Here is a 22,711-nt window from a genome sequence, read left to right on the forward strand (position 1 = left end):
TATTGAAAACTTGCTATCTGCCCATTATCGTGCTGGGCTCCTTCACAAACCACTCTTCCAGTTTTTAGGGACAAGAAGATTGAGGTTTGGAGAAATGATTAAATTACCCCAAATCATAGCACAGGTAAGAGCAGACACAGATTTCAAACCCAGGTGTTTTGAACCCAAAGTGGGAGAGCTTTCCACTGCACAGTGGTTCTCAACCTGGCTGCACGTTGGAAATACCAGGGTGGGAGGAGCCTCTAGAAAGGTGACCAGTGCCAGGCTCCACCCTCAGCAATTTTGATTTATTTGGCTTGGAGTGGGGCCTGGACACTGTCATTTTAACAAAACGCCTCCCATCCAAGTGGTTCTGCTGTGCATCTGGTGCAGATCCACCGCCCTCTCCCACTGCTGCTTCAGAACGAATAGTATTATTTAACACCATAAGCGGGTGAAATTTTCAAAAGGAAATGATGTTTAGCAATTTGAAAATGGGCTGGCGGCAAACGATCGGAACGCTTCTATCCTTGTGTCCAGACCACCAGATACGTAACTGGAGCCCCAGGTAACCCCAGAACTCACCTGCTGTGCCGCAGGTGACAGAGAGCAAAGGTGGAGCCACTCTGGCTTTAAACCTCCGCGGAAGCAGGTCACGTGGAAGACACATGCTCAGAATCTGCATCGTGAAGCGGAAATTCTGTGTCTGGTTTCTGGAGCGTACACGTGGATTGTAAAACAGGTTCACGCAGTTATTCTGAAGATAAGTGAAATAACAGGCATGAATGGACGTTGTGAACCACAGGGCGCTCTACAATAACTGTTAATTTCATAAATCACAAAATATTAATGAAAGTAAGTTCATTTTTCCACGACATTCACTCATTTGTCTCAATCCTGTTATTAATGTCACCTGCAAATTGGCACTTGCCATCTACCTCTACAAGGATTAAATCATGAGCCGCTGCAGCGGCTGACCTTCAACACCCCCTGAAAGGAGTTCAGGGTGGAGATCAGGAATGAGGCCCTCTGTGCTCTGGGAAAAACTGGCAGAACAGGTCCTCAGATAGTTAAATATTTTCAGGAGACAATTTTATGAGCCCAGTTCTTGTATCTCCTCATATCTAGAAAAGCGCGAAGATCCTTCATGGTGACGTCTGTTCCTTGTGACTAGCAGCAACTTTCAAGAGACTAGCAGCAGCCTTCTGCAAAAAAATATGTGCGTGTATCCCCCCTTCACAAAATCACACGTATCCTGACCTTCCCCCGACCTCTTTGGAGCAGTTTCTCAGAGCTATCTGCAATGCTGTCTCCCGGGCTACAGTCCTCATTTTGCCCCCAATAAAACTTAACTCACAACTCTCACCTTGTGCATTGTTTTTCAGTCGACATTAACTATTGTTTTTTAGGAAAGGAACGCAGTGCTTGGGGAGCAGCATGTTTGAATCTTGGAGGGGTGAAACAAGGAGGAGGGAGATCTGGTTCCGGGGAAGCCGGGTCAGTCAGCTTTCGCTGCGTCCTCTAAACCTTCCAGCTTCAACTTAGAATGAAGATATTGCAATGAATGACCTGAAAAATGCATCTTTTACCCTTAAAAATTTGTTATATTTCAGACATGAAAGATAATTATTCTAATCAGCTAATGATCAAATCAACTGAGAAATGGAATATTTCCTGCCATATCAGTAAACAAAGAATGTCACAGTCACTGGAGATTGCAGCCACCTCTGATGGTGAGCTGGTGAGCCCTGAGGGAACTCAGGAAGGAAAAGAATACTTGCCACCTAGCAGCCATCACACTGCAGCCACTCCCTAAGGTGAGCCCTGGGGAAACTCAGGATGTGAAAACCCTGAGGGAACTCAGGATGTGAAAGCACAGGATACTGGCCCCAGATGGCTGAGGTGCACATCAAAGGAATGATTTCAGTGAGCCCAGACTCTTGCATCTTCCCATACAAAGAAAAGCGCTACATTCCTTAACTTGAGATACCTGGTTTTCTTTAATTAACAATAATCTTTTGATGTTCTGACTACCTGCCCTTTGTTGCAAAACTTCTATATAACCTGGCTCCCCCCACCCCGCTCTTCCTCGGAGCAGTTCTCTAAGGGTTACTTGAGATGTTGCTTCCCCGGGCTTGAAGTCCTAAAAACTCCCGCTGAATAAAGCATAACTCTCAACTTTTAGGTTGTGCATTTAATTTTTTAGTCAATACAACTAAGAAACCCAAGTATACCAGATTTTTGAAGCCAAAGAAAAAAGGAAAATATTAAAAGCAAAAATCTGGAAAATCAGGCAAAATTAATGCTAATTTATTTGAATTAGCTAACTTTTTATCTCAGATATGAAGGCAGCAGTCCTAGATTTAAATATCTTTGAAATGAGGTATTCAGAAGCAGAAAGAAATCCCATAAACTGGCTGAAGCAGTGAGTGTGATGTATGACATCAAGGGTGAGACGAAGCAAGTTAAGGTCAAAACTGACCTGGAAGAAAGTCATTTTATTAAATGGAGTTGGTGGCACCCATCTACTTCGGCAGTAGGTCAAAATGTTTCCATCTCCCAGTGCTAATTTTTCTCCTGGCACCCCTCTCGTACTGGCAATGTAATCCCGACAATAAAGAATTGGCGATAAAACTGTGGATTCCAGGCTGAATATGCTGATTTCATAGTATGTTTAGGAAGGGAGCAGAGCTGAAGATTTATTTTCAGATTAGTTTTATAAAATAACTCAGATTATCTTAGACAATCCCTAGTACCTTTTCCTGCAGGAACATTCTTTGAAATTCCCTGAAATGTAACTATTTGTTGCCTCTTTCAGAGAAGCTGTCCCTATGGTCTTCCCCTCATGCAACAGACTCAAACCCTTTTATCACCACAGGCAAACTCATGGGGAGTTTGCTTCTGGGATGACTGGAATACATTTGAAAAAACAAAACCAAAAAAGCTTCCCGTCTGGGCACTTGCAGGAGATGTTCGCATTTTAGAAAGTTTTACAGTCAGAGTACACGGCTGTGTGTTTGCTGCGTCAGCTGGTAGCCTCCCTGCCACCTGGAGCTCCAGGTGGGGGATGAAGTAGGAAGGAAACCGGCTGCGGCATGAACTCCCTGCAGCCGGCTTGCAGGGAGCTCCAGTCACCACGGCGGAGTTTTATTGCAGTCATCGTCTTCCCTGATTTAGTTTGAAATGAGCAGAAAGGGGAAAGAAAAGAATCCTCATGAAAGTTTTCCAAAATCTGGGGACTGAGAATTATCCTAGCAGGCGGTATTGGGGGCGAAGGGGTCAGAAATCAAAATGACAAGCGTGCTTTTGGGTAGTACAAGCCACGGTCATCTTTCGCGCAGATCGCCACGGGAAACAAGTTGAAAGCTTTGTTCATGTGCAGGGAAAGGAAACAACTGCAGGGTTGTAGACATTTTTCTAAGTCGTGTTGAGCCAACGAAATTGTTTGAGGGAGAAACAGTTCTCAAATGAAAGCTGGGGAGGGACCAAATTTCCAAGGCATTGCAGACTAATACTTTTTGTAAAATACAATAAAAAGAACTATTAGAAAAGAACAAACAAAAAGCCATAAAATATAAGCCTACTGATCTCATGCTTGGATGTCAGGGTAGTTCAAATTGCTAGAAAAGCTTCTGAATGCCTACTCTCTGTTTTGTACTTTTCTCACCATGATAACTACAGCGATTGGCATGGGGGGGGGGTCCTTGTCTTGAGGGGCACTGGCTTAACTTCTCCGCAGCTTCTTCTCTTCCTTTAGGTCTCAGTTGAGATGTCCCTGCCCCAGAAGCCTTCCTCAGTGTCCCCAAGACTGGCCTGGTTCCTCTCCTGGGTGCTTCCCTGGCAGGCTGTGCTTTTCCTAAGCCTCCAGGGATTATGTTTTGTTTACCTTCCTATTTCCACGGCTGTTGAATCCTGGTGCACAGCTGATGCTTAATAAATATCGTGTGGATGCATCTCTTTCAAGTCAGGAGAGAATTAAGGTGCATATTGTTCAATGCCATTATTACCTGAACTTGGGGTAGGATCATTCCTGGCATTAACTAGACTTATTTCTCTGTTGAGAAGAATGCTTCCTTGGCAAGAAAACAAAACAAATAAGTATATTTAGACTCTGGGCAAGTCATATTCATAGAACTTACTCATCGAGTGGATTTTATTCACGAGCTTCAGAAGAGAGATTGAAGGTTTAATCTGTGTCCCTTTCTTAGAAGTGGATGTATATATCTTTGGAAGCTTTTCCTATCTTTAAAATGTATTGCGTTAGAAGATTTGTCTTTGACAAATCATGATTCTTTTGACTCACAGACTTGCTCAGAGTATAAATTGATGTGTGCAACAGTTTCCCCTAAGGGTTAAGGAAATGCCTCACCAAAGGAGTAGATAAGATTTTCCCTTCCTTCCTTCTTTCCCTTAAGGATAAAGGGGAAATGTGATAATATGGTTTCTGTTTTATAAATGGAGGTTTTGCACTTCCTTGGGGAGAAGAAAGGCTCACCCCCCACCCCCACCCCCCCACTTAACAGAACAGGTCATTGTTTGGATAATCAAAGGAAAGAAAACACAGTTCACTTGAAAGACGATCCAATTGTTTTTCTCCCCTTGGGGGGGGGGGGTCAGTTATTCCACAGCAATTCTGACCAAATCAACATTAAAGAAGCACCCATGCGCCCCACCCAGAGTGCACTATCTCGACTCTGCTCTGCGGGTGGAAGTGGCTGTCCTGTTCTCTCCGGGACGTCCTCACCACGGACATGGACCCTCAGCTGGCCCCACGAGCCTCTTGCAAAGCCACAGTCTTCCTTTGTCTGCGAAGGAGGGGAGAGCACTGAGGTGTCTTCGTGATGCCGAGCATCTGGGGATAAAGCAGGAGTCTCCTGTACCAGTGGGAAATTAGTCCAGTCTAACCACATAGACCCGGGGAGCTGGAGACCTGGGGGCAGGAACCCTGGGGCCGTGGACGACGTGAAGCCGGGCGTCTGCCCCCGAAGTGTGCACCTTGCACACCCTGGCGACCAAACACACAGCTTTTCTTCCCGTATGCGGAGCGATCTCTAAATGTGCAGAGATTGTTATGCTTAATAATTTAAACATTTAAAAAAAATTATTGAATACATCTCAAAAATTTTCACCATTAAGGTTTTTCTTCAATCAACAGACGATGAAAATGCCACTGCTGCGATCACGTGTGAGTCTGTGAAAAATGTGGAGATTACTAAGGGCCCCTGAGTGTCTGGGACTGGAAGCTGAGATGTGCGTGCCCTGGCTTCTTCTCTGCACCTGCACAGGTGCGTGCAGGGCAGGGCGGGAGGGGCGGTCAGGTCACAGCAGGATCCAGGCATCCCTGGGTCTCCCCATCGAGATGCCATCACCACACCTCCCTGATGACCATCCCAGCCGTAACGCCTACCATGGAGGAGAGTCCGCATCCGAGAAGAGGAAGGGAGAGCGGCCGAGAGCGGGACGGACCTTTCCCACCAGTGCTTGGAGTGGCCCCCAGGGAGGAGCTTCAGCCGCCCCGTCCATCCTGCTGGAATAAAAAGTATAAGGGGGAGAAAGAGAAGGAGAAGAAGAGGCCTCACCACTTAACGTTTTCAAGGTTAAGCCCGATTCACAACTGACCCTCGCAGGCCACGCTTCCTCTTCCTGTGGCTGGATTCTTGCTAAGAGGTCGGGGAGGGTGACAGCTCGAGGGTCGGGGAGGGTGACAGCTCGAGGGTCGGGGCTCGTGGGGCAGAGACCTGGCCAGTCTTGTTCAGCTCTCCTATCCCAAGAGCTGAACCCTGATCCTGACATAAGGGCGGCCCAGAGTTAATATTTGTTGCAATTTTGAATGAATGAATGCCCTCTTTCTCCTAAAGGCTGACGGAGACCTCTGACCACAGATTTATTTACTCGAGTTTTGCCTAAATGGCTTTCATTCACCCTGACTTGACTCCTTCCGTTCGCGGCACAAGTAAGGTTATTCATTCGTGTTAAACACAAGAAAATTACAAAGCTGAAGATCAGGATCTCTGGAGAGATTCTAAACGATTCTAAAGATTCTAAACACAATGGGAGTCTCTCTGCCCTGTGTACATAAGCAGATCCGTTGATACAGTTCCCAGGCTGCTAGCAGGCATCAAGTCCGATGTCACACACACACACTTTTCCCTACAAGGGGTGTTTGCACAACAGTACCTGAAGGCGGAGGAAAAAGCACATTCATTGTGTGACATGAAAGGTCCACTTCATATTCATCATTGCGTGTGCGTGCGCGTGCGTGTGTGTGCGCGCGTGTGTGTGCGTGTGTGTGCAGGTCGTCCACCTCACAAAGGTCTTGGTGAACAGCGTCATCTTGGGCCCCAGTCACGGGTACTGTGTTCCTGCCCCATTTACAGGGGTCACTTCCCCTCTCCTTTCACTTATTTTTCTCTCTTTGCTTCTTATTTTCATGTTCCCTCTCTTCCTTTCACTTTAATTGTTCTTTCTCCTTTTTTCTATTCTGTTTCCCTTTCTTTTTCCTTTCAGGTCTGGTCTGGAATTCCCTGTTTGCCCCCCTCTTCTGTAAACCCGCACAGAGCTCAGCCGTGAGGGGGACTCTCCGCTGTGCTTTGGTTTGAGCCTGTGTGAGACACCCACTTCCCGTGAAGGGGCAGGGATGTCCTCCCTGACGTTAGGCCGAGATGGAGCTATTTGTTTACCGTCGGTTCTTCCCACTGGCATTAGAAGCTATGTGGGAGCACTTTCTTGAGCTGCGCCTAATACGTGTAGAAACTGAAGAGGATTTGTGGAATAAATGAATAGACACCGGACGTCTGTGTAGGTAGACAGGGTATGTTTCACAACTTGATGTAAACCGATGCGGCCTGTCTGCACTCGCGCCAACTGAAATGAGGACCCCGGCGGCTTTGCAAAGACCGGCTGAATCTCCTGAAAGCAAAAGCCTTATATTCCTTTCCACTCTACCCCCAGGGACTTGCTGGGATTTCTCCAAATCCACAATGTGTCGTTGTGCCAGGCCCTGACTGTTTGTCTCTGTGATGAATACTTAATGCAAATGGCAAGCCATCCCAAGGGCGGCTGGCATCAATACCCACGGAGAAGGCCGGCAGTAGAGTGTGAAACACTGATGTCAGAGGCCATTAACGCAAACGAGACTGAGCACTGTTCATCACGGTCTGATGGTTTGTCTCCAGGTGGGCCAACCACCGCGCCACCTGTTTACAGAAACACGCTGCTAATCAGCCAGTAAAAGCCTGCAAATATCTGTGTTTCTCCATTAGATTAGTCTCAATTAGTAAAGCTAAAGTGTGCAGAAATATGGAACATTTTATTTTAATGGAAAGCATCCTGCTGGGTGGGAAGTATGGTTTCTATCTGGACCCCCTTTCTTTAGCACAAGCTGTTGGTTCCCTGTCTTGAAAGGTTAATCACAGGTTTATTGCGATCAAAACACTGATGTCTACTTTTTTTTTTTTTTTTTTTTTGCATTTCTTACAAATCATTAAAAACCTTGATATTCGTTTCCTCAGTGATGAAGCTCCATCAGGAAGGTAATGACCTGATTTGTGAGTTTGCATTTTATCTTGTCTTCTGTTGCAGCAACAGAAGGGAAGTTGCTTCCTCACGAATGTTTTCTATTGTGTGAATAGTTTCCGTACAAATAAAACAGAAAATACCACCAGGCAGCAGCGGTGATGGCTTCATACACCCTGCTCTCTCGTTCCTGTAGAGTTGGCTCTGTTTTATTATTGTGCCTGCGGCCTGATTTCCGGGGGGAGGCCCTGTGTAATGTAATGGAATGCCAGTCGAATTCCAGCTCCCTGTGATTTAGCGGGCAGCTTTGTTCTCGAAAATAAAGTGAGAGGACTAGACACAGGTAATGAGAAAATACATTTTTTTTACTGGCTGGTGTTTCTATGTTGATTTTTACAGGGCTTTAGGTTTTCAGCCATCACTAAACTTCACAGAACTGGCGACAGATAACTTCAGATCTTCCCGAGGGTCATCACAGTGAGAGGCTGACAGGCAGGATATGACAGGTGGAAATACACGTCAAGTATATGGCCATCAAAAGAGAATATCTCAGTAATCAAGGTCAAGATAAAGTTAAATTAAAAAGATAAAATCAAGATAAAATCAAATGTCATAAATCAAAGATAACCTTTTATTCTCATCCATCATATTATGAAAATAATAATGATTCCTGGTTGTGTTTATCAAAAAAAGATGTAAAGGGTGAAAAAAAGTAGTCTGATGCTGGAGCTCAGGAGGGCGTGGAAGAGAAAAGGGGTGGGGTGAGCCGCTGGGCTCAGGGCTCCTGGGCGTATTAGATCCCGACCCACTGCCCTTTGTGGATGGACTCACATTTCAGTTGTGGATTTGACTCCCTGACCTGTAAGCATCTCTATTCATCGACATACTACAGGGCACACAGTGGGCAGCAAAGGACGTGTGACAGTGGGTCTCAACCGTGGTTCTCTGGTTCTTACCAAGGTCCCCAGACTCATATGTTGAGACTATAATGGCCAGTGTGGTGGTGCTGGGAGCTGTGGCCTTCGAGAGGCGACTAGGTCACGAGGGAGGAGCTCTCCTGTTGGGATCAGTGCCCTTGCAAGGAGGAGAGAGCTGGTTTTCTGCCTCTCTGGTCTCTGCCATGCGAGGGCACAGAGAGAAGAGGGCTGTGTGCAAGCCAGGGAGAGAGCTCTCCCCTGGAACCCAGTCGACTAGCACCTGGATCTTGAACTTGCAGCCTCCGGATCTGTCCTACAGCATTTGTTATAGCAGCCCTAGCCGACTATGGGCTCCCACACCCCAGAAGCACCTGGCCTGGTAGAATCCTGCATGGCCCACAGTGGGTTCAGTTATGGGAGAGTTGGGGGTGAGTTTGCACACTTACCCGTGTGGTAAATGCTCTGTACGAGTGGAAAACACATGGTGTTATTTCCACCATGGACCCAGAGGTGGGAATGGTCCCTCTCACTATCCTAGCTGTTACCCCACTGGAAGAATGTTTGATTCCTTCCCACACCTTGGACTTGTGTGTGTGTGTGTGTGTGTGTGTGTGTGTGTGTGTGTGTGTGTATGTAGGATCTGATCCCTAGGGAGGAATCCATCCACCCAGGGATATGACCATCCTTTCCTTGAGCTGGAAGCTGAGACCATCTCCTGGCCGTTTTGGCTTCTTCAGCTATTGAACCAACAGAGAAGAGGGTGTGGCTGTGATGACTGAGGGGTCGATCTCAGTTACTGAAGGACATTTAGGTTTCTGTTACACAGTTTACACGAGGAGGACCACGCCTGGGTCAGAGCTTTACTGGGGAGCCTCTTATTACTGTCTCGTCGAAAAGTGCTGGTCTGTGAAAACGTGCAGCCAACCCAAAAATCAGACCTGCAAGGATTCACATATCAAACGAATAAAGGTTTGATGCATCCTGCTGGGCAAACAGTCCCACACAGCTACAGTGCAGGAAAAGACAAGGAGCAAAGACTGGGTGTGAGAATATGGAGCTATGCACCAACTTATGCTTCATGAGTAGCTGTAGAATTGGGGCTCCCAGAGCTTTGTTTCCTGTTAATTAACTTTATTCCCCCCCTCTGTCCCCCTGCTACTAGTAGTGACTTTTAGATTTCAAATGTAAGTATGACAGAATCAACATTACCTCGAGAAACCCCTGTCAGCGTTGCTAGCTACCCCCAGGGACTTCGCTGTTCCCCAGGGTTTCCCTGCACCCTACCCACATCCTCTAAATATTCGCTTACCTGTGCTCTCCTAAAATTACCCAGTTTGAGTGTGTTGCATCTTTCCTGCTTGGATTTTAATTAATATACCCTTTAAATAAATAATTCAAGATGCTTAAAAAATGTTTTTCTGATGCATGTTTTATAATTATATTCAGTACTTACATAGTGCTTTTTTACTACACAAAATATTTTATGTACATTACCTCATGTGTAACACTCACACCAACATTTTGAGAAAGGTATTAATGTTACTACTTCTTAGATTAAAAAAAGGAGAGTAGAACTTTCAAAATAGCCACACTCACAAACTTGAAGAAGCAGAGCTGGGGTTGAATATTTTTCTTTTGGATCCTTTCCATTATGCAATTACTGTTTCACAGACAACAGTGCAAATGCTTTTTAAAAACTTATGTTCAGTAAAATTTACTTCCTCTTGGTGTACAGTTACATGAGTTTTAATACATGCATAGAACCATGTGACTTCCACCGCAATAAGGATAAGAAAACTTCCATCATTTCCCCAAATTCTCTTATATTTCTTCGTCGTCAATCTGTCCACCATTGTTCATTTCTTAAAAAAATTATCTTTCTCCATTAAATTGCCTTTTCAAATTTGTCAGAAAACAGTTGATCATCTTACCATGAATCTATCTTTGGACTCTGTTCTGTGTCTATATTTTTGCTAATACCACACTCTGGTACTAGAATGGGAAAGGGGTTGGGGGAGGGGAAGGGTAGTGAGGGAATTGGGCGTGGTACGTGAGCCAGGTGGGAGGGCAGGAGCACAGGGGTGGAAAAAACTGGGAGAGAGCGCGACTGAATATGAGCGAGCGCGAGGGAGTACAGAGCTCCAGCTGCCTGCCTGGGGGACACATCCAGTCCAGGCGCATCCCACGCCCAGATGCGGCCCCACCCATATCACGTGCTGATTGCTGGTGCTGTAAGCCCTCCAACTTTATTTTTCTTTGAAAAATTTCTTTGGCTATTCTATTTCCTTTTCTTTTCCGTATCATTTTAGAGTCAGCTTATGTATCTTTAAAAAACACTGCTTGGATTTTGATTGCATCTGAGCTAATGTATGTATAACTTTGGGGAGAATCGATATATCATCTATATTATAATTCTTCTAACCCATGAACACAGCATATCTCCCCAATTATTTAGGTCTTCTTTGATTTCTGTTATCAGTATTTCATAGTTTTTAGCATGTAAATCTTGGACATATGTTGTTTTATTTATTCCTAAGTATTTCCTTTTGGCGTTATTGTAAATGGTACTGTTTTACTAATTTTAGTTTACTGTTGCTCAATTTATAATTGTTCAAGTGTATAGAAATATGGTTAAGTATTGTATGTTGGCTTTGTATCCTGCAGCCATGCTAAATTCATTTATTAGTTCTTGGAGATTTTTGTAGATTCCTTGAGAATTTCTACATAAACAGTTATGTTTCTGTGAATATGAACAGTTGTATTTCTTTTTTTTCATTCTGTATGTCCTTTCTTCTTTTCTTTCCTTTTTCTTCCTTCCTTCCTTTCTTTCTTTCTTTCTTTCATTCATTCTTTCTTTCTTTCCTCTCTCTTTTTTCTCTCTCCCTCCCACCCTCCCTCCCTCCCTTCCTTCCTTCGCCAGAAATAACTATGTTGAATAGAAGCAACAAAAGTGCACAGTCTTGCCTCTTTCCTGAACTTAGGGGAAAAGCATAAGTATGTTTTAAGCTGTAGGATTTTTGTAGATTTTCTTTATCAGATTAAAGCAGTTTCCTTCTATTCCTGGTCTGCTGGGGAATTTTTATTGTGAAAGAATATTTAATTTTCTCAAAAAATTTTTTCTGCGACAATTGAGATGATCATGTGCTTTTTCTTTTCAGTCTGTTATTATGGCAGGTAACATAGATTTATTTTCTTAGTGAATTGACCCTTTTAACATTATGTCACTTGTTTTCCCTAGCACTTTTCCTAGTTCTGAAGTCTATGTTTTTTTGTTTTAATATTGCTATTCTAGTTTTTTTTTTAGTTAGTATTTTCATTGCTTTTTTTTTTTTTTTTTTTAGTTTTTCTTTTATTTCAACATATCTATATCAATGACATTCCAAGTGGATTTCTAATAGTGTTTCTGGCATATGGTTGCATGTTTTCTTGGTTTTTTAAATTCAGTATGATTGATATTTTTAGAACATTTACACTTAGTGTAATTATGAGCATGGTTGAATATAGTTCTACAATTTCATTATTTATCTTGTTTGAACCCTTTGTTTTTCTTTCTTTTATCTTCTTTGTCATGGTATCTTTTCTATTATTTGAATATTACTTAGTATTCCATTTGCATTTGTCTATTGGCCATTTGTATCTTTTTGAACAATATGTTTAGTGGTTGAGCGAGGGATTACAATATGCAACTTAACTTTTAACAGTCTACTTAGAACTACTATTTACTGCTTCAAGTGCAAGCAGAAAACTTGCCCCCATATGTGCCCATTCCTCCTCCTCCCTTATGTTATAATTTACACATTTATTGTATCCACACGCATCGAAAATTCTATCAGACAATCGTATAACTTCTGCTTTCAACTGACATACATATTTTACAGAACTTAGGTGAAAAATCATCTCCTTTTGTTACATTTACCCAGATATTTGCCATTTCTTTTGCTCTTCCTTTGTTCCTAAAGTATTAGATTCCTCTGATATCATTTCCATTTTGCCTAAAGAGCTTCTTTTACCATTTGTTTTGGTGCATGTGACTGACAAGAGTTCCTTTTAGTTTCATTTTATTGAGAATACCTTTATTTTGCATACATTCATGACGAATATTTTCATAGGGTATAGAGTTCTGGGTTGACATTTGTGTTTGTCCTAGTCTACTGATAGGGATGCTTTTGGCTAGCAATGCCTGGTATACTCACCAGGGCAGTAATTCTCCAAGCGAGCCTCTACAGGCATTCTCCCCATCAGGGCCAATTTTGTGCCTGGACCAGCCCTTGGTGTTCTTATTATGAATGCACAACACAATTCAGCAAAAATCATTAGGGAACGTTGAGGATTAAATTTTATTACTCACAGGTCCTGAAGGGTACTTATTCTCAAGATTTGGAGCTTTTGGACAGTTTGATCTGATGAGTGAGTGACATAATCAGATCCGAATTTCTGAAAGCTGTCTCTGGTAAGAGCCCAGGGTATAGATCTGAGAAAGTTGAGGCTGGAGAGAATGTCCCAGGTGCGTGATGATGTGAAGTGGAAGAAAGTCAGTGGCGGGGATGGAGAAGCAGGGACAGGGGAGGAACCCAGGGCAGAAAGATCAAAGGGGCTTGGTGACTGCACGGTGAGTGGTGACCCAAGGCTCTGACTGGGGGCTTGGGTGGGTGTGGCTGCCATGCATTAGGAAAGACTATCCAGGGAGAAGTAACTCAATGAGCTCTGCTTTGAACAAGAAGAATCTGAGATGTCTGTGGAAGTTTTCAGTAGGAATAGAACTGAGAAATCTGGATTAAAAATCAGGATTTGAGGAATACTGTGGTGTAGGTGGTTGTTAAAACCAAAAACGTGGATGCAGTGACCTAGTGAGGATATTTACAAGGAAAAAGGGCAAAGGCAGAATCCGGTATTTCGGAAGCTCTGGGCGGGGAAGGGGCTTTCAAAGGAGGCCCCACAGCGCAGGGTGTAGGATGGACACAAAACTAGCAAGAGAGCCAGGAAACGGTGCTGTCAGGGAGCGCGAAGGGGCGAGGGGCCACGGGAACTGGGGCGGGCGCGGGTGGGCAACAAAATGCAGTGCCTGAGGAGGCGAAGTCCCCAGGAAGGCAAAGCCTGAAAAGTATGATCAGATTTGGTTGAAAGGAGGCTGCTGGTGACCCCAGCGAGAGGCGTTCGCATGGCGTATTGGGGCAAAAATGAGATTCTAACAGATCCAGGGCGGAGAGTTAGAGAAGCAGAGCCAGGGCTGTGCGAGCCTTTGGGGCTTCAGAGCGGAGGCGGAGGCGAGGAGGGAGCTGGACTCCCCCTCCCCCTGACCCCCAGCTGAGCAGGTACTCAGCAACCTCGCCCCCCCCCCGCCCCCCCAGTCCAGCCTGCGGGACAGCGTCATGTTGCTCTTTCTGAAACATGTTCCTTAGGTTTGGCGGTGTGGTCCTGGGGCCTTTCTTTAACCTCTCTGGCCCTCAGATTCTCATCTCTAACAGGAACGTCTGGGGAGTATTTAATAAATTAAAAATATGTGAAGGGTGTAGCCCAGAATCTGGCATAGGGTGATGGCTTAATAAATAGTAGTTACTTTTTAAATTGGTGTTTTTGTTATTTTTTACAAGGAATAAATACTAGCTACTATTGGCTATTGTGGTCAGTGGATTATTATCTTGCTTCATGAAGTAAAACCCTAAACCTCCGAGCTTGCCGGAGGAAGGAGACTCCCTGGAGGAGGGGACAGTTAAGTGAAGCCCACTTTTCGTGTCCCCTGAGCTCACCTCCAGCACCACTTGGCCCCCCGGCAGGAGCAGATTAAGGGATATCGCTTGTACCTTTAACACTTGCGCCAGGAGTGGATGCAGAAGTTCCCGATTCCTTTAGCAGAGACGGTATAACCTATGAAAACCTTTTCACCAGAGGAGTAACAGAGGGGAAATTATGAGAATTCCCCCTTAAGGGAAATTCTCCTTCCCCTAGGACTTCATGCTTCCTCCGCCAGGATCCTTCGATTAGTTTCTAGGCATCTTAAAGTCCTTTTATTTTCCATCGTAATCCACTGAAACCTTTACACCTTCTGAAAATGCTTCCTCTGTTGGTCCCTGGTTCTCCTTTAAGACTTTCTTTGTGGTTTTCTGGATTGGAACTTCGCTATGAACCCGCAGAGCCCGGCTTCTTTGAAAACCTTGTTCTCCCTCTTGCAGACTTTTTATTTGAAGTCAAAACCTTCCTGTCATAATCCCTCTTCTTGTTGGATAATCAATAGCGGACAGAACTTTCTGCAGCTCCCTCACTCCCTGAGGACTTAGCCCAGGGACTCCCAGCCTTCCTCTGCTGCCCCACCTCAGGCCTCCCGCTTCCAGAGCCACGTTCCGGATGTTTAACAGCCCAGAACTTTGGCATGACTTTTTAGCCTCGGCATTTACATTGAAACAGTGCACGGCCCAGTTGTTTTTCCAAACGTCAGCCTTTCCTGCCGTCTGTCTGGACACCATTCTTCTACTTGGAGACTGCAAACACTGTGCAAACTTAAATGAACTAAAATCACATCTCCAAAATAAACTTCCGTATTATATCTGGAGATGTACATAATCTTTTCTCATAAGCAAAATAGGCTTATTTTTACAGGTAGCTCCCAGAGAAACCCATCCCTACAGCCTGGTGCTAACACTTAGGTGTCATAGTATCGCTTCCTGTTTTTTCTACTAGTTTTATCATCTGTAGAGTAGAAAATGAAAACAACAGCAGCAACACAACCAAATACCTTTCCTCTCAGTCTGCCTGTTACATTTGGGATCAGCAGGTATCAAAGATAATTAATACAGGCTGAAAGGTGATCGTCTGCACCTGCAAATTTTGAAAGCGACTTGAAGCAGTTTGCACAGCATAGGTATTCATGCTCACCAAAAGCTTTCCTCTGGAGAGTGTGTGTCTGTAGACTGTCTTTAAAAAACACACCCTGCAGAAGAAACCCCCTTTTGAAGAGAGTCCTTTTTTTTGCCACTCTGGAAGAGCAGAGTTCAAAATGTATCCCAGTGAAGCAGGGGGCTCCTTCCCCGAGCAGCTTGGCTTCTCTGCCCTGGGCTCCCTGGAGCTAAGATGCTGCTCTGGGCTAATGCAGCCCTAGTTTCTCTCCATCCTGCTCCACCGCCCTCCTGTGGGCAGCTCTCACCCAGGGGTTTTGGCCTCCGTCCTGGGAAGTTACAGAGGAGGACAAATAAGTCCATGTGACGGCGCTGCCATTTAAGTGTCTGTCCCCAGGCAGGTGATGAACTTATTAAGGGTTGGCTCTTTGAAAGGCCCCCCAGGGACAGCTCTCTGTCTCTCTGGCTTCTATGCTCAGAATGTAACAGTCAAGCAGCCCCTGATGGGCCAAGCTTTGGTTGTGCTCAGCGTGTCCTTTGTTTCTGCCTACACACCAGGTCTGCTGGGTGAAGTCTTAGGGATGGAGACTGCTGCTCCTATTCTATTCTATTCTACTGCTGCATCTATTCAGGCAGGTCCTTCTTCCCAGGACTGGCTGACTTCAGGGTGAGCAGAAGAAAATCAACTTCAAGAAACTGTAAAGCAATGCAGTTTGGTGAAATGCTTAGAAGTAGAGACATTGACCTTACCAACTCGAGTTAGAGTTTGGGGTTCTTTGGGGATTTTTGGTTAATATCCCGTCTCCTCCAGTGTCACTGCTTAGTGCTGTGGTAGATTTCTAGCAGTCACAGTGGGTATATTGTTGTGAGAACCTCACGAAGCCATAAGCATATGAGTTTCAGCAGAAATATTGCTTCACATTTTTTGAAATGAGTCAAGTGTCAAAAAATACATCCAGTATTATCATAATGGCAAAACTGGCCACAGAAGCACCTAAATCCCGAATATCCTCTCCTTTTAGGTTAATGTTTCAATTTTTTTTTTTAAAGATTTATTGATTGATGGATTGATTGATTACTATGTTGGGTCTTCGTTTCTGTGCTAGGGCTTTCTCTAGTTGTGGCAAACGGGGGCCACTCTTCATCGCGGTGCGCGGGCCTCTCACTATCGCAGCCTCTCTTGTTGCGGAGCACAGGCTCCAGACGCGCAGGCTCAGTAGTTGTGGCTCACGGGCCTAGTTGCTCCGCGGCATGTGGGATCTTCCCAGACCAGGGCTCAAACCCGTGTCCCCTGCATTGGCAGGCAGATTCTCAACCACTGCGCCACCAGGGAAGCCCCTAATGTTTCAATTTTTCAGTAAATTACCCTTGTGGAAGAAAACATATTGTCGCCATCCACGTTTTTGTTTACTGTCAATAAGATGATAGTCTAAGACTTACAAATAACTATAGGCTTTATCTTTATAGCTTTATCCTTATAGCTTTATCTTTTTGCATTACTTAGAAAAGAAGAAAATACAACAGGTTCATTGTACAGATTGAAATATTCATATATTTATAGTTATATATTATATATTTCTATGGTTTCTAGCTGAGATTACAGTAGTAAAGGCTTTTGTGTATGATTCTTATAGCAAATTACATTTAACAAAAGAGTGGGATTTTAATATACTAGAAAATTAATAGAGGACTAAAAATTAAGACTAGTCACAACCAAAGTGGCTGACGGAATTAAAACTTGCAACTTCTATTTGTCAAATGGTAATTGACCGTGTAATCTTTTTTTCTCATGATAATTATTTTATTTTTTTCTTTTATTTATTTTTTTAATTGAAATATGGTTGATTTACGATGTTGTGTTAGTTTCAGGTATACAACAAAGTGATTCAGTTATATATCTTTACCTATATCTATATCTATATATAATTTTTCAGATCATTTTCCATTATAGGTTATTACAAGGTATTGAGTATAGTTCCCTGCGCTAGACATTGGGTCCTTGTTATTTATCTGTTTTATATTTAGTAGTGTGTATCTGCTAATCCTAAAATCCTAACTATACTTCCCCGCCTTTTTCCTTTGGTAACCCTAAGTTTGTTTTCTAAGTCTGTGAGTCTATTTCTGTTTTGTAAATAAGTTCATTAGTATCATTTTTTTAAAATTCCACATATAAGTGATATCATGTGATATTTGTCTTTGTCTGACTTACTTCACTAAGTATAATAATCTCTAGGTCCATCCATGTTGCTGCAAATGGCATTATTTCATTCTTTTTATGGCTGAGTAATATTCCATTGGATAATGTACCACCTCTTCTTTATCCATTCATCTGTCAATGGACACTTAGGTTGCTTCCATGTCTTGGCTATTGTAAATAGTGCTGCTATAAACGTTGGGGTGCATGTGTCTTTTCTAATTACGGTTTTGTTTTCAATCAAAACTGGGGGAAAGGAAGCTTAACTTTGCAGTTTGTTACAGAGATCAAGTTTTTTTTTTTTTTTTTTTTTTTTCAGAGATCAAGTTTAAGGGAAATGCAGATTTTGCCCAACAAGATGAATGTTTGTTGAATAGTAGGGAATTTCTAATATTTGAGTAGGCAGACTCAGGTGTTGGTGAGGATCCTTCACTGGTATCTTTCAATGCGCTCTGAAGGACCACTTGGAAGGAGGGAGTAGGCAAGCGTTACTGAGGGGTCCAGAAGTTTTAAGTGAGTCTTTCAGGATTCCAGTGGATCTCTTTTCCTGGGGGAAACTTGGGAGAGGAAAGCAAATGGTACCAACTACAGCCGCACCACCGCACGTGGTTCCAGGGTCACAGCTAATGCTCATGGTCCCCCTTCTCTGCCAGCCGTTCTAAATCCCGTTCACCCAAATCAAGATACAGAACAGATCCATCACCACAAGTACTCTTCCATTTCCATAATTCTTCAGTTCTCAGAAAACACTGAATTTGAGATATTGGAAAGCAAATTTGAGTAGTTCTAGGATGAGTAATGAAGTACGTCTGGACTGATATGGAGTGGAGCTGTAGACTCATGTAGTTGTTAAATTCCATGCCAGAGAGATGCCCTGAAGATCATCATTTATAGAAAGTGACTTGGGGCCAAGACAGGTCAATTAGCTCATTGAAGATCAAACAGGAGCAAAACCAGGAGTGAAGGGCTGTGTCTCCTAACTCCTTGGTTCAGGAGGTGGTAAAGGCTAGAAAGTACAAGCCCTAATTCATTTTCAACGAATGTTGAAAACTTGCTTTTACTTCAGACATCATTGTTTAAAAGTCTCGAATTTTTTTCGTAAATTAGAAGATAAAGTGAATTTTAGAGTTTTTTTTAGCCATCTTTCTAAATAACTGTGATCTCAGAATTGTTTTGTAGATACTAGGTGTAAAAGGAATAGAAGACTGAATCAAATGTGCGTGAAGCAGACACACACATAGATGTTTTTATTTTATACTATGTTTTAAAATCTCTAGTTCTTTCTGAAAAATGAAATGTGGGAAATACTTACCAAACATAGCATCATTTAAAAGAAATTTTACTCTAAAAACTGAAGTATATGAAAACAAAGTTGTTGTAAAATGGAAGCCTATGTAGGTCAGATTTTTTCTGAAGGCTAAATTTCAACTTACTGTTGATTAGCAGAAAATAGAGGCTGCAGCGTCCATTGTATCTCTTCAAGCTCCGAGAACACAAACAAATGTGGTGCGACTGTGATTGCCTTGCATGGATTCAACCCAGATTGTTCCCTGCACTTAAGTCAGAGCTTATATTTTATGCCCTTGGCCATCTAGGCCTGGGACATTTTAACCTACATAGAGTAATATGGTTTGCAATACTTTCTTGACCTTGATGTCTTTAAATTTCATGTTAATTTGTATTGGTTTTCATCAGCACTCTTTGACTTTGAAGTTCAGCTTTGGGTGGTATTTGAAGAACAAAATTTGCTTTTTCAATCTATAATTTTTATTACCTTGTAAAGAATTGTTTGAATCATGATGCTTTTTAATGGAATGATCAGAAATATACAGAGCAACTAAATTAAAGAATTTTAAAATGACTTTTCCAAACCTGCACACGTCCTGTAGACTTTCTACTCCTTATTCTCAGTACAAAGTACTCTTGGGAGGTGGTATTGCCTGAAAATCCCAGTATGAATAGAGGTCAGCTTTCCATAGACTTCGCCGCTCCTAGTTCAGCCATATTCATACGCGATCCACAATTTGGTGCATTCAGAGCAGCACTAAAATTCTGTTAAATTAGGTCCTTGAAAAGCCCAATAGAGCAAATATGATCTCTAGCTCAATATACTTTAAAACATGACTCTCCTTTCTTCATCCCTAACTTAGAATCCATGCTTAAAACTAGCTGAATATGACAAGATTCAAAGTCAGAATGGTTTCCCAAGTAGCTAGATATGCTTTGTCACAGTTTTCTCAGTTGGAGAGCTCTGTTTATAGTTCTATATCTTTGCATTTTTAAGGTGTGTTCTACCATGTGGTCTCTTACGTATCCTATAATTTCAGCCTAATGACAGGTAACTGTGACCCTCATTTGGGAAACTGAGGCCCCAGAGGTTCAGAGACTCGGCCTGATTGCACAGCTGTTGAGACCCTCAGTCTGAGGCAGAGCTGCTATCAAAGCCACATGTGTCCTACTCTGTGGTCTCCCTCCTGTCTGCTGACCCCAAGTTATGCTGTGGTCCCTACCCGGGTTTCCAAATTAGGGTGTCGTCAAAATTTAGAGATTTAAGAGACCTTAAAGATGATCTGAATCAGAAGCCTTAAAAGGACAAAACAGAGCCCGAGAGAGTTAAGTAATTCTCCCAGCTACATCCATGTTCAGGCCAGAAGCCAGGAGTCTGATTCCTGGAGCCCTTCTTGTGCTGTGGCCCACTTCAGCTGCATTCACAGCACTATTAGGGGGATATTTCCAATTACTCCTTTCATTAAAACCCACTACTCTGTCATTAGGCCTTTAGTCCTAACTAGTTTTTAACTACTTCTAGATCAAAAATTACTAAACCAACAGAGTATTTTGGCTTCAAAATACATAATGCAGTACTTCTTTTAAATAGGTAACCATAGTTTTCCAACTAAAAATCAACATAAAATTTCCATACACTCTTTGACTTCAGGGAATATGAGTAATATGACATGACTGTTTTCACTATTTTGGAGTTTTTCTTTAGATGATTGTATAAAAAAGGAAGAAATAATCATTTTTCATTACCCTGTAGCTCCCTGGATTTCTCTCACAATATCTGTCTTAGGAGAATGCTGATGGTCAAATTAAACTCTCTTAATACAATGGTCAAAATGAAGAAGGCAGTTACAGGCTCCAATATCATATTCTAAATTCTCTTTTCTAGCTCTTAATAATTTCCCCTATAGTATAGATTTGTGATAAAGCAAATATATATGCTCTCCAGAAATGTGTCCATATGGCAGACCAAACTGATGTTATCTCAGTTGGTTAATAGTTTCCTGCCAAAACTATTTATTCTTTTCTTCATTCATCTTTTAGATTACTCGAGGCCCCTACTCCCTGTATACATCTGTAGGCACAAATGCTTATGACTAAGTTGTAAGGGGCAAAGGTTCTTCTGCGAGTTTATATAATTATACTTTTAAAGACCCCTGAGGGAGTTAGATAAGAGATATGAAGTATATACTTGGAGCACAAAAAGAACCAGTTCATCGCCTAACGATTGGTTGCATATCCTAAATCAATAATTATCAGTTACTATGGTTTTTAAAAAGCAGATCTTCTTGATATTAACGATATAGATATAATGTCTGTTGATTTCTTTGATTTAAAGAGAGGCCTGGGTACAGTGATAGAACTTCTTTTGCAAGCAAAATAATTCATATTTTTTGGAGCTATGATATCATATATTGCCCCAAGATTTATGTGAGGTGCAGCATTTCCATTTAGCGTTTTCATATGTTCCGGTAATGAGATGGTTTACTTCAATTCCAGTGCATTACTGTCTTGCAGCACTATTTATATTCCTTATAAGAGAGGGCCCCAAAAAGCCAAACCTAGACAATAATATCCTGAATTGCACCAGCACAATTTAATACAGTACCATTACATTTAAAGCATTTACACAGACAGTTGCAAATCTACTTATTTTAAGCACAATTTATATAATACTTTGACAGACAAAAATATATGTTTAGAACTATTATATGTATCTGTCTGTTCAGTAGCAAACTTACAATAAATTATACATTATACCAGAGTAAATTTTCTTAAAGACTAAAAAGAAAAAGTCACATTTATGTTTAAAATACAGTGCTAGTTCATTATTTCCAAATAAAAAAAGCTAACAGCCATTACATTAGATTCACTTATTTCAAGCTTACAGTCATTTGATAGTCACATCAAATTCATTACTTGTAAGTGTAGCAATGAAGTCGGATGTTAACATGGAGTGTTTGAAAGTTTGTTCCTAACACTTCAGTCCGGCTACAAGCTTGATATTTTGAAAAGCATGTGTGAAAAGAAATACTAAAATGACACAAGAAACATGTTACACTTATTGTAAAAGTATGAAAATAAAATATGTGTTTTATTCTAACACTTTATCCACAGGTATTGCCTCCAAAGGGTAATACACCCAGTGTCTGAGATGTTGCTCTTTTATTTTCATTGAGAACGGGTTTTTGAAAATTAGGCCCACGGAGGGAAGACAGAAGCCTACAAAGCCATGCGCATGATGTCGAGACAGAGCAAATGATGGGCATAAAGCATTGTCTACCATGTTTCACAATTTTGTTCCTTCCTTAGAAACTGGGGGATTTGTGTGTAAATGATCCTAAGTAAAGACCCTACGACTGTTGTTTCATTCCTTTTGATCCTCAACTTTTTTTTTGTCCTTTTAAAAGAATCATCTTGCTAATATTTAGCCATTTACTGATGTATTTTACCCTAACCTAGTTTTTTTTTTGTATATCTAGTTTGAGAATAAGAAAGAAAGAATAAGTTAAATAAACACAGAACATTATTTATTAGCTTAAATTATTTAAGGTTTCTAGTTTTTAATATCTTGGACAAGGTAAATGCTTTTTCCCCTTTATCTTTCTACTATTACAAAATGAATGGAATGGAAGAAATTTTCACTATTAGTATTAATTCTTTTTCACTGGATTTAAATACGGTCATTTGGACAACTGTTGCCCAACAGAATTGTAAAATATAATATCGGTAGAGACCATACTTCCCTGTTTCACTCTACTATAACATGGGTGATGTGTTTCTATGGAAGCATGTGCCTAAAGGGGTTGAAACAAAAATTTATGATGATGGAGTGGGTGAAAATAATTATTCAGGTAGAGTGCTGGAAAGAGGCACATATGAAGTATCTCATTTGCCAGGAGCTGCAGTCCCCGTCAATTAATTACCTTTACCTGTCAAAAATTTCCACCTTTGTAGTTTTTAAAAACTGTGTTTCCTGCCCCTGTTTCTTC

At 42.1% G+C, this 22,711-nt stretch overlaps 1 long non-coding RNA gene across 7 annotated transcripts in view; it reads left to right on the plus strand.

Annotated features, from left to right (window-relative positions):
• The window catches only part of LOC309643647, a 245,578-nt gene that overhangs the window by 202,704 nt on the left and 20,163 nt on the right, over positions 1 to 22,711 (plus strand). The window contains exon 10 of one of the 7 annotated variants that reach the window (XR_014253934.1): positions 21,837 to 22,253. The exons of the other annotated variants lie outside the window; for them this stretch is intronic. This is a non-coding gene — a long non-coding RNA (uncharacterized lncRNA). Of the gene's footprint in view, positions 1 to 21,836; positions 22,254 to 22,711 lie in introns of those variants that run through there. 7 annotated transcript variants of the gene reach the window in all.

The sequence above is a fragment of the Balaenoptera physalus genome (genome assembly GCF_965194825.1).
Source record: "Balaenoptera physalus genome assembly, chromosome: 15".
Classification (NCBI taxonomy): Eukaryota; Metazoa; Chordata; class Mammalia; order Artiodactyla; family Balaenopteridae; genus Balaenoptera; species Balaenoptera physalus.